Here is an 11974-nt window from a genome sequence, read left to right as displayed (position 1 = left end):
TACCAGTGTTGACACAGAAAAAGGAAGTCCACACGCTGGAGCGAAAAGCAACAATAAAGGAAACCTTGGAGGACATATTGAAAAAGGGAAAACACCCCTCAATGCTGTAACATTATAGAGAACTCAGCCAACATTAATTACCTTTGTTTTAGTTTTAGTTCAGGTCTTTGCTGTACCACATGCTGGGCTATTTGTAAAGTGAGACTGAAAACCTCTACCCCAAAATAGAAATATCCAGACAGTATTTTAGGTACCAATGGGTCACACAGTAATTTGTGAGGTTTCATTGTGAGGAGGGGTCTGTCTAAATGTATTTGCCCTGTCAAATAAGTATTCAAAAGGTCATTTGCTGTCTGAACAGGACTGATAATAAGAATAAGAATTTTTCATGCAGAAAAATTAATTTTAGACTCAAATCTGTTGTTGTAAGCAATTTTCTCTCTCTCTCTCTCTCTCTCTTTTCCCCTTTGAATAATACACCAAAGGCACCCCGGCCCCATTGCGGGCTCATTTGGTATGGAAATATAATTTCGTCTATGATTCACGCATCAATTAAAGGGGACAATTATTTTAAAGTGTTATCTTCACCACCTTTTCAGCAAAATATCTTGGTATTTTGGTCCTCAGTGACAAACCCTGCTGATCACACCACAGTTCTGACTCACTTTCATTAGTATCTGTAAACAGACTCTGTAATTCTCCCAAGGTGTACGTGAGATGTAAGCAGGAATTTCTCCAATAGTCCTGATATTGCTACTTAGCTATCTAGCTCCGTTTCAGTGGCTTGTGCTTCCAATAAAGGCATACTTTGGTGTATTATTTATTAACCAGCACTTTCAATGTTCTGGTCACAGAGAACTAAGGAATCTCGCACAAGAGAAAACCAAATAGAGCGTGTCAGACATAAATGCCAAGCCAACGGGAGAGATCAATAAATACTGATAGTGTTATTTTACTATCATACATAGTGAGTCCCAAGCCGCAAAACAGGATCCTTTGCACTAACAGCAGTGAAATTAGCTCCAGTTCCCCTTTTCTTGTGATGTGATGTATTTTCTCTTGCTGTGATTCATATAGCCTGACTTCAGCTTCACCTTTTCAGCAGTTTTTATGTACTTTATTGTTCTGAAAGGCGACTTAGGGTATTATTTGATCTGAACAATTCCATTGAAATCGAAGGTGATTTTTGGTAGAATGGTTAAACAGAACTTTGCAGAATCGGATCTCCTGTGAAAATCAAAAGTAATGCAACTACATAACTACCAGAGCAATGGAAGAACAAGCTGAAGGCAAGCTGTTCCACTTTGTGTCAACTGCCTGAATGGTCATTGGCCAGCAAGAGCCAGAGAATAACTCTGTAGCTCGCTGGTTCTGGACCCTTCACTGCTAGGTGAGAGGCCCACATTCACATTCTTGCTCTGCAGTAGAGAGGAATTTTAACTGAACCTCCCAGGTGCGTGCTCTAATCTCTGTGTTAAAGATTTTAAGGGAGCTGCCCCCTCCAGCTGTTGTTGAATCTAGCCCTTAATGTCCTTCGCTTTTCTTAAAATAAAATACCTGGAAACAAAACAAAACACTTTGTTTCTGGTTGAACAAAACATCTTATTCAACTCAAAATGAAATGACAAACTGGATGAATTGATTTTTTTATATATTATTATTATTTTCCAGAACTATCAGTAAACCGAAACAAAAAGCAAAAAGTTATTCACTCACCTCTAGTCTGTTATAACATGGGCTGCAACAACACAGCAAACCATTCTGGGTGGACCCTTCTAAGGGGGAGCAGTTACTTCAGCATTCATGTGAATTCAGTTCTTCTCATCCAAATACCAATTAGTACTAACTGCAATGAGATGTTTTTGTCATTTGGACACCTAGTCACTTAAAATTAGACTGAGACCACCAACTTATTTCACGGAGGGCAGAGAACAGATCTGACCTGCTGATGAAAGGTTCTATAATTCACTACCAAATCCCTAAGCCGGTCATGCCTCCGAGAACCCAGTGATTTGGACTGAACTGCACATTTTGATCTCTGAATCACTAATTCTAGTTACACACCAATGTGCCTTGTGCATCTGTATCTCAAAAATCCATTATACCATGTGGTCATATGCAAGTACTGGATCTTGTAAGATATGTAATGACAGTTGCTGCGCTCCTAAGATTAGAGTGTGGTACAGTGTTGTATGCCAAGATCTGAAGCAAGATAATCTGAAGGAAATTAAAAAGCATTGAATAATTCAGAAATGTGACATTGATTTATTTGTTCAGATACAGTGTTCTTTGAGAAGCTGGCAACACACTGTTATAAGACAAATGTCTTACTCTTTAATTACTGGTTTGTATCCCAGTTAAAAACTTGTTTTAATGTATACTGGCAGTGTAATTTACATGGGCATATACATTAAAGAAAAAGTAATTTTAATAAATGTTACAATATGGCATTTCAAACAAGGAAAGGAAATTTGTGTGGCCAGATGAACTCTCAATATGTAAAAATAGGGTACAATTACACTGCCAAATCTTAAAAAGCAAATTTGTGGAGAGCGGAGTGTTGCATGATTTTGAGGACTGGTAAACGGAAATGAAAATGTTCACTTTTAGGGCACCAGTAAGAATCCATAATCTGGACAGTAGGGACTGGAAATATTGAGTGATCTATGGGAAATTAATTGGTGTTCTCCAAACTGCATTCTACCAACTCATTTCATATCACAGAAGCCACCATCCTAACTGACTCTGATAATGGCTGTCAGAGCAGATAAGATGAAGACTGGATAAACAGAGATCACAGATGGAGATTTTCATCTTCCCCCAAGAAGTGGTCTCCCCCATCAAGGCGAAGGAACATTGAAATGGCAGTATAAACTGGCAGAATGACATATCAGAAACATATCAGAGATGCAGTCAAGCAAGGGTTTGTCCTCAAGGGAATATTGTTTGTAATTCCAGAAATCAAAACAAACAAATAAAAAGACAGTAATAGAAAACTTCCTTAGCCTGTGTTTCAACCCAGTCTTATGATTCTGAGCGCAGAGCATGATCTGTCCATAAGCTTTCTCCCATACCTTTCATAGCAGCAACCAGTCTATAGTCCTCCCAGCTTCTCTGCAACAGGAGGGGGAAGCTGAGCGGTGGTAAACTCTTTGTTCGCTGGGGATGAGGTAGTGTCCCTGCAACCTGTCACAGGCAGACTGGGCATCTTGTCGTGCCACTGAAGTTTTGTGAAGAGGAAGGAAGACAGAAGGCGAGACAAGGTCTCTGTGGATGACAGGAGTGTGGGAGATTGGCATGAAGTATGGATCTATTATGATAGACCTTTTGTTTGGGATACTGAGGACTATTTAGAATTACTTTGGGCAACTGGCCTATTTCGGAGGGGTGGGCCTGGTGGTAGCCCTAAGAAAAACTATATGGTGCTCCCAAGGGAGACTGAAGAGAGGGAGAGCCACGTGGAAACACCTCTGGCTGCATGGAGGCACCTAGTGAATGGCAACTCCACTACAAGTACGTTGCTCAGTACCTCACAGCATCAGGCATGAGGGAACATCTGCTTTAGAGCTGGTAGTGACGCTGTTTTGGAAGCATGAACATCTACACCTTTACTCTCTCTAAAGAACATTTCTATATCTTTGTTTTTTATTTCCTAGATGTAAGTTTGAGATACTTGTTGCTGTAACTTACATGAACTATTTAATACCATCATCTTACTGCAGCACAAGCAATGTCATCCATTTCAATAGTGCTGTATTTATTGGCTGAACGAATGTGCTGTTGTACTTACATTTCAGTGCTCTAGCATATAGAGCAGTATAAACAAGTCATTGTCTGACATCTTAATTTGTACTGACTTCACTAGTGCTTTTTATGTAGCCTATTGTAAAACTACGCATATATCTAGATGAATTGATGTACCCCCAGAAGTACTTTGCATATTCCCAGGAGTTTGTGTAACCCTGGTTGAGAACCACTGTTTTAGACTGTATAGCAGCAAGCTTTTAGGATAAAGTAAGGGTGCAGTTATCTTACATAGCAAGGAGTCCCTGTGGGCCACAGTCTTCATTGTAGGTAACCCAAGTTCTGCTTTGGATTGGGCCTGGCATTGATGACTCTAAGCTATAATGGTAAGTTGCTTATACATAAATAGTTACTGTGGACTGGAAAGGTACCTACTGTACTATAATAAAGAGAGAGATCAGCCTGTAGAGAGACCTTTGCCCTGGGAATATTTCTACAAGTTAATTGGGAAATAAAGTCAAAGATCCTTTCTTTACTCCATTCCAAGTTCTTATTTACCTGCATAGCTATTTAACCCATAACCCATGCTTCAGGATTTATTACCGCATCTATACCATCACAGCCTGGGTTATCTTATTATTTATTTATTATTTGTTTTACTATAGCACCTAGGAGCCCTAGTCATGGTAAGACACGCAAACCAGATAGGGTTAGGCCTGATTAGTAATTGGCCTGGAAACTTCCAAAGAAAATAGACTCATAGAAGTGTAGGACTGGAAGGTCAGCTTGTCCAGTCCGCTGCTCTCAAGGCAGGACTATGTAATAACTAGACTACTAATACTATTAGAAATGGTGGTGTAGGTGAGTCAGTCGTTAGCACTCTGAATACTGAACTAATGCCCAGCAGAGGATTAAGGGTCACTCTGCTGCTTCAGCTACCATATTTTGGATGACGACAGAACCAAAGCTTGAATCATGTGTGGTCATTATATCCCGTGGCATTTTATGTAAGTGTAAGAGGTGAAATGCTGACTTCATTGAAGTCAATGGCAAAACTCCTGTTGATTTCTGTAGGGTTCGGTTTTCACCCATCGTGTTTTCTGGATAAACTGCAACACGGGGCCAAATATTGTAACCCTTAACACTTGTTCATGCAGGTAATCCCAATGATAGGCAGTTAGGTAAATATACTCTGCCTACCTCAATTCCTCCAGCAAATACAATGGAAGTTATTTTTTCACTTGTCCTTCCATTTTGCATGGCATTTCAGGCTCAGAATAGCTGTCACATTCTATCCCCCATGTTCCTTTCTGATACCGTAAGGGGGGAATTTTTACAAGCACTCACCTAACTCTGCCTCCATTGAAATCAATAAGAATTTTACTGTTGACTTCAGTGGGAGCAGAATTAGACCAACATTGAGTGCTCTTGAAAATCCCATGCCCCGTGGGTGAGTGATCCATATATAATCACTTTGAAAAGTGCTTTGGGATCCTTCACATTCAAAGCTATTATCAAAGGTTATAATTTAATAGACAGTATTGTTATTCCTAATGGCAATTATGCTGAAAAGGTCACAGAAAAGGGATTTTTAAAAATCTTGCCCTCATTTTGGCAATTCAAGTAATAGAAATGCTATTCTCCTCCAATATTGTGTTGACAGACAGTTGAAAAGGACCTAGGATTGAAATCTTTATTAATGTGCATTAGAAATGAAAATCTCCATTAAATATTCATTTTAATAAGCATTTTCCTGCAACAAAATACCATACTTCCCTAAATTGTTCTGAACATACTGAATCAGTTAAATCTCATTATCTAATGCTGAACATGCCCCTTGATGAAAACAAACTATTGCAATTCTTATTTGTACTATGCCACAAATGTGCAAGGTGATTACAACAGATAAAGAATGCTGAACAAAGACCGAAGTCCCTAGCCCCAAGGATTTAAAATCTAAAAAGCACAAGCAGGTGCAACATTAAAACACTGCAATACTCAGTTCTTGGTGGCTATTACAGCTCAAATGCTTCCCTGAACAAATAAACTCTAACCACTATTAAAAATGACCATGGTTGGTAACATTGTGAAAAATCTTTAAGCTTAAACATATATGAAAGGATCCCTACAACTTCTGGAAACTGACCACCAAATTAAACGTCTTTTGGAAAGCCAGAAAACTCTTCCTAAAACCCTCCTTTGAGCCAGTTTCAAGGACTTTGGCTTGCCTGTGTTTTATGGGCTAATTTTCCAAATGTTTTTATTTGATTCATTTAATTCAATTAAATAAGCAGGAATGTTAAAAGCATTAATAGCAAACAAAACACTCAAAGCTCTTTTAATTTAGCAAGTTCCTCTTTAATAAGGAAGTAATGTTTAAAGGGACTTGTAATTATGAATTAATTTATTTGGTATTGTAACAAAATACATAATGATTTTTTGGCTGCGTGCAGTGTATGCCTCTGTGCTCCTCCATAATATACAATTTTCTCAAAAATATTGACTGTAGATCCTGATTAGTTTGAAAAATTAAATTCTTTCCACATGAATTCCACAATGCATATTCTGTTCTTAATTTGAGCAGAATAGACATTCTTTGAGAAGTTAATAATCACTTATTTTATGTTCTATGTAAGTAACTATTGTTCCCACACACATCCACTAGAATTGATTATCTACCTCTGACAAACTCATAGAATCTATCACATTAGAATTCAAGGACAAACAGTTTACTTAGTCTCAAGGCATAAATGTGATTAGTTAAATTAAGTCCAAAGTAGACTGCAAAGAGCTACAAAAGGATTTGATCAAAATGAGTGACTGGGCAACAGAATGGCAGATGAAATTCAGTGTTGATAAATACAAAATAATGCATATTGGAAAACATAATCCCAACTATACATACAAAATGATAGGGTCTAAATTAGCTGTTACCACTCAAGAAAGAGCTCTTGGAGTCATCATGGATAGTTCTGTGAAAACATCCACTCAAGGTATGTCTACACTATGGGATTATTCCGATTTTACAGAAACCGTTTTTTTAAAACAGATTGTATAAAGTCGAGTGCACGCGGCCACACTAAGCACATTAATTCGGTGGTGTGCGTCCATGTACCGAGGCTAGCATCGATTTCCGGAGCGTTGCACTGTGGATAGTTATCCTGTAGCTATCCCATAGTTCCCGCAGTCTCCCTCGCCCATTAGAATTCTGGGTTGAGATCCCAATGCATGATGGTGCAAAAACAGTGTCGTGGGTGATTCTGGGTAAATGTCGTCACTCAATCCTTCCTCCGTGAAAGCAACAGCAGACAATCATTTTGTGCCCTTTTTCCCCTGGATTGCCCTGGCAGACGCCATAGCATGGCAACCATGGAGCCTGTTTTGCCTTTTGTCACTGTCACCGTATGTGTACTGGATGCTGCTGACAGACGCGGTACTGCAGTGCTACACAGCAGTATTCATTTGCCTTTGCAAGGTAGCAGAGACGGTTACCATCCCTATTGCACCGTCTGCCATTGTAAATTGGCGATGAGATTATGGTTATTTTGCACTGTTTGCATTTGGAAATTGGTGATGACGGTTATCAATCCTTTTGTACCGTCTGCTGCTATCCTGGGTGCTCCCGGCTGGCCTCGCTGAGGTCGGCCGGGGGCGCATGGACAAAAATGGGAATGACTCCCTGGGTCATTCCCTTCTTTATGTTTTGTTTAAAAATAGAGTCAGTCCTGCCTAGAATATGGGGCAAGTGTACAAAAGAACCAGAAAGCACAGCCGCTCCATGTCAGAGCCCCAGAGATCCCGCAGAAATGATGAGCTGCATGCCATTCTAGGGGGTGCCCCTGCAACAACCCCACCCGTTGCTTCCCTCCTCCCCTAACCCCCCTGGGCTACCATGGCAGTGTCCCCCCATTTGTGTGATGAAGTAATAAAGAATGCAGGAATAAGAAACACTGACTTTTAGTGAGATAAAATGAGGGGGAGGCAGCCTCCAGCTGCTATGATAGTCCAGGCAGTACAGAATCTTTTCTTTAGACATGAAAGGGGGTTGGGGGGCTGATGGAGCTCAGCCTCCAGCTGCTATGATGAGGACAGGTACCAAGCCTTTTGTACCATCTGCCGGAAATGACCAGGAGTCATTCCCATTTTTACCTAGGCGCCTCCAGCCGACCTCACTGAGGCCAGCCAGGAGCACTCACGGGATGATGAGGATGGTTTTCCACCATTTTGTATCGTCTGCCATCAGGAAAGGAAAGGGAGAGGATGCTGCTGTTCAGCGCCGCAGCACCACGTCTACCAGCAGCATGCAGTAGACATATGGTGACATTGAAAAAAGGCGAGAAACAATTTTTTTTCCCTTTTCTTTCACGGCGGGGAGGAGGGGTAAATTGACGAGATATACCCTGAACCACCCCGGACAATGTTTTTGACCCTTCAGGCATTGGGAGCTCAGCCAAGAATGCAAATGCTTTTCGGAGACTGCGGGGACTGTGGGATAGCTTGAGTCCTCAGTCCCCCCCTCCCTCCCTCCATGAGCATCCATTTGAGTCTTTGGCTTTCCGTTACGCTTGTCACACAGCACTGTGCTGAGTCCCTGCTGTGGCCTCTGTCTATTATAGCCTGGAGATTTTTTCAAATGCTTTGTCATTTCGTCTTCTGTAACGGAGCTCTGATAGAACAGATTTGTCTCCCCATACAGCGATCAGATCCAGTATCTCCCGTACGGTCCATGCTGGAGCTCTTTTTGGATTTGGGACTGCATCGCCACCCATGCTGATCAGAGCTCCAAGCTGGGCAAACAGGAAATGAAATTCAAAAGTTCGCGGGGCTTTTCCTGTCTACCTGGCCAGTGCATCCAAGTTCAGATTGCTTTCCAGAGCGGTCACAATGGTGCACTGTGGGATACCGCCCGGAGGCCAATACCGTCGAATTGCAGCCACACTAACCCTAATCCGATATGGCAATACCGATTTCAGCGCTACTCCCCTCGTCGGGGAGGAGTACAGAAATCGGTTTAAAGAGCCCTTTATATCGATATAAAGGGCTTCGTTGTGTGGATGGGTGCACGGTTAATTCAGTTTAACGTTGCTAAATTCGGTTTAAACGCGTAGTGTAGACCAGGCCGTAGTGTGCAGCAGCAGTCAAAGAAGCTAACAGAATGTTAGCAACTGTTAGGAAAGGAATTAATAAGACAGAAAATCTCATATTACCACTATATAAATCTATGGTATGCCCACACCTGGAATACTACATGGAGTTCTGATCACCCCATCTTAAAAAAGATATATTAGAATTGGAAAAAGTACAGCGAAGGGCAACAAAAATTATTAGGGGGATGGAGTAGCTTCCATATGCAGAAAGATTAAAAAGTCTGGGACTTTTCAACTTGGAAAAGAGACAATTAAGGTGAGATATGATAGAGATCTATAAAATCAGATGTGTGAAGGCCAAAAGTCTAATTGGGTCAAAAAAAGAATTAGATAAGTTCATGGAGGATAGGTCCATCAGTGGCTATTAGCCAAGATTCAGGGATAATCTCATGCTCTGGGTGTCTTAAGCCTCTAACTGCCAGAAGCTGGGAGTGGACCACAGGTGATGGATCACTTAATAATTGCTCTATTCTGTTCATTCTCTCTGAAGCATCTGGCATTGGCTATTGTCAGAAGACAGGATATTGGGCTAGACAGACCACTGGTCTGCCCTAGTATGGCCATTCTTCTATTCTTAGATCAGGGATGATTTCCTCTCACATGGGCAGGGTTAAAACAATAGCCATATTTGGGATCAGGAGGACACAATTTTTCCTAGGGCAAAATATCAAAGAATGGGACGAATTAGTGTTGCTAACTCTTCTGATTTTACCACATGTGGCTTTTCATTAATTTAGAGTGCAAATTGCACAAGTTCCTGATAATAGGCTCTTTACTCAGGCAACTACATAAAACAACTTATTAAGTATGAGATTGGTGGGCCACACACAGAAACTTTAAAACTTTAATATCCAAATAATTCCAATTAAACATAAACATTAGCATATAGAAAATAGATATACAGAATATAACAACCTCCTATGTTGAAATACAGCCTGGTGGAGATTGTTGGAAACAAAGATATAAAGAAGCAGTATGTGGAGAACATCATAAGTGGGATATTATGATCCAGGTTGTCACCATCTCAACCCCACAATGAAGGAAAATACACTAGAGGTTAAACCATCCTTTGTACACCTTTTTCTCTATACCCATAAGTCTGCTGACCATATTTAGATTACTTCCTGGCCTCCTGTCCATATGTGGCATTCCAAGCAACCATAACTAGGGTGCCGATTGCTGACACAGGCTATTTGCATCAATATATTTCTCAATATTTCCAACATGTTAAGGAAGTTAACCTCATGGTTACATGTTGCAAAAATCCCCTAGAAATCCATTATTTTCACTCTTCTGCAGTTTACTTATTGGTATCTGAAGTACATATTGCAAAAAGCCCTTGCAAGCTCATAACCTAGGTCACAAGCTCATGCTAACTTACAATAACTGCTCATGTTAACTGCCAGGTCTTACTGGGCCTCTTGCTTATAGCAATGCCCATTTCCAAAAGCATTTTAAATCATATTTTCCTCTACTTTCATAGTAGTGTTTCCTTAAGCATCTGATCTTATCCTAGCATATAATACAAAATCCTCGATATAAGGAATTCCAAGATCAGGTCGGGGTCAGAGATCAACACACACATCTTGTGATACTTGGTTTTGGCCCGAACTCCCAACTCTTGGAGTCATGTGATTATGAGAGAATCTGAGCTTTCATCTGAAAAAAAAATCTAAGTGTCTAGCCCCCAGGGTTGCATGAAGAGCTTGAAAACTAGAAGGCAAATTAAGAAAAAAGAAAATATGTTTTTTCTTTAAATTTCATGAAGTTTAAACAAATCTCATGATTTTTGAATGCTTGGGATTGGTAATACTGATTAGTTTCCCCCTTTCTCTGGAGCATTAGGGCATAGTAAATCAATTAAGACCCAGGGCCAGGTCATTTGGTTCAATGAGGCAACTTTACACCACTCCACCCGTGCAAAGCAGCCCTAATGCTGGTGTACTTTGCCCGCAGAGAACCCACCAACCTTAACAGATGAATCCTCAAGTGGAGTTGAACCACCTTACCAACTCCTGCATCACCTACTCCTTCCTGCAGCTAGGTCCTGTTGCTGTTCCATCAATCCCACAAGTTGCCCTAACTTGCACCTGGAGGCTGGCTTAGCCTCCCCAAGACCAGCAGGGAATCTGCCACAGCTGAAGATCTGACTGAAAATGAATGAATTCCACATGATCCTTCCAGCTACATGGACTATTCCCAGATAGGGGAGAATGGAGCCCTATGACGATAACAAATGTTTATTACTCCTGGATGCTGGGAGACTCCTTCATAACCACAAGTGCTATACATTCTAATCACCATGGTATCTCAGGACCTACAACATCTTCTAGGCAGAGGGGAAGATGGCATTTACTATATTTTGGTATCTCCAGCCTGTGAGAGTCTAGTAAATTTGAACATTTTCCATTTAATAGAAATCTGCAAAATTATTGCCATTCCCTTTCCTGTTCATATACCTCCAACATGCATTTTCATGACAGTCCCTTTCATTATTCTCAAGAGAACCTGAAAATCATCCAATTAACACAGCCCCAGCTTCAGCTAGTTCACTGGCCATGATGGTAGCAAAGAGTCATGTTGTTGACCAAAGGCATAGGAAGGGCTCATACTGATAGTTTGGCATTTATAATTACAGTTTATAATCCTGGCTATTTTTCCTCAAAAGTAATTTGGATTTATTTTTCATTTAAATCATATAGCACTAGATTTTTACATGGGCCTCAGACCAGCCTCTAATTTTATAGGTGCAGTTTTGAAGCCACAATTCCTTTTACCTTCATTCTTGCACCTGCAAACTGTGGACTGAAAAGATAAGATTTAACACCTCTTGTTTTGAGCTGGTTGGAAAATGAGATGTGTTTTCTGCGATATATAAAAGTCTTTTAAAAAAATTCATGGAATTTTCTGAATTTGGGGTTAAAAACAAAAATATTTTTTCACTTTTCCAAATAAAAAATTGTGGTTGGAAAACATTCAAAAGAAAGGAAAGCTTTTTGTGGAAAAAAAAATATATTTTTTTAAAAAGTATATTTTTCATGGAAACTTTTGTTTCAAATGAAAATCAGCCAGCTCTACTCTTA

General features: G+C 40.3%; 1 long non-coding RNA gene across 1 annotated transcript; it reads right to left on the bottom strand.

The window, feature by feature from the left end:
- Positions 1–899: 899 nt before the first annotated feature.
- LOC120396380 lies at positions 900–10971 on the bottom strand. The gene is made up of 4 exons (XR_005593089.1): positions 10861–10971; positions 3075–3267; positions 1717–1846; positions 900–1227 (listed from the first exon to the last, which is right to left on the bottom strand). It is a non-coding gene; the product is annotated as an uncharacterized LOC120396380 (long non-coding RNA).
- Between the last annotated feature and the right edge of the window lie 1003 nt (positions 10972–11974).

Source organism: Mauremys reevesii, linkage group 2 (assembly GCF_016161935.1).
Source record: "Mauremys reevesii isolate NIE-2019 linkage group 2, ASM1616193v1, whole genome shotgun sequence".
In the NCBI taxonomy this organism is placed as follows: Eukaryota; Metazoa; Chordata; order Testudines; family Geoemydidae; genus Mauremys; species Mauremys reevesii.
The sequence above is the reverse complement of the archived record's forward strand: the minus strand, read 5'-3'. Positions and strand labels throughout refer to the sequence as shown.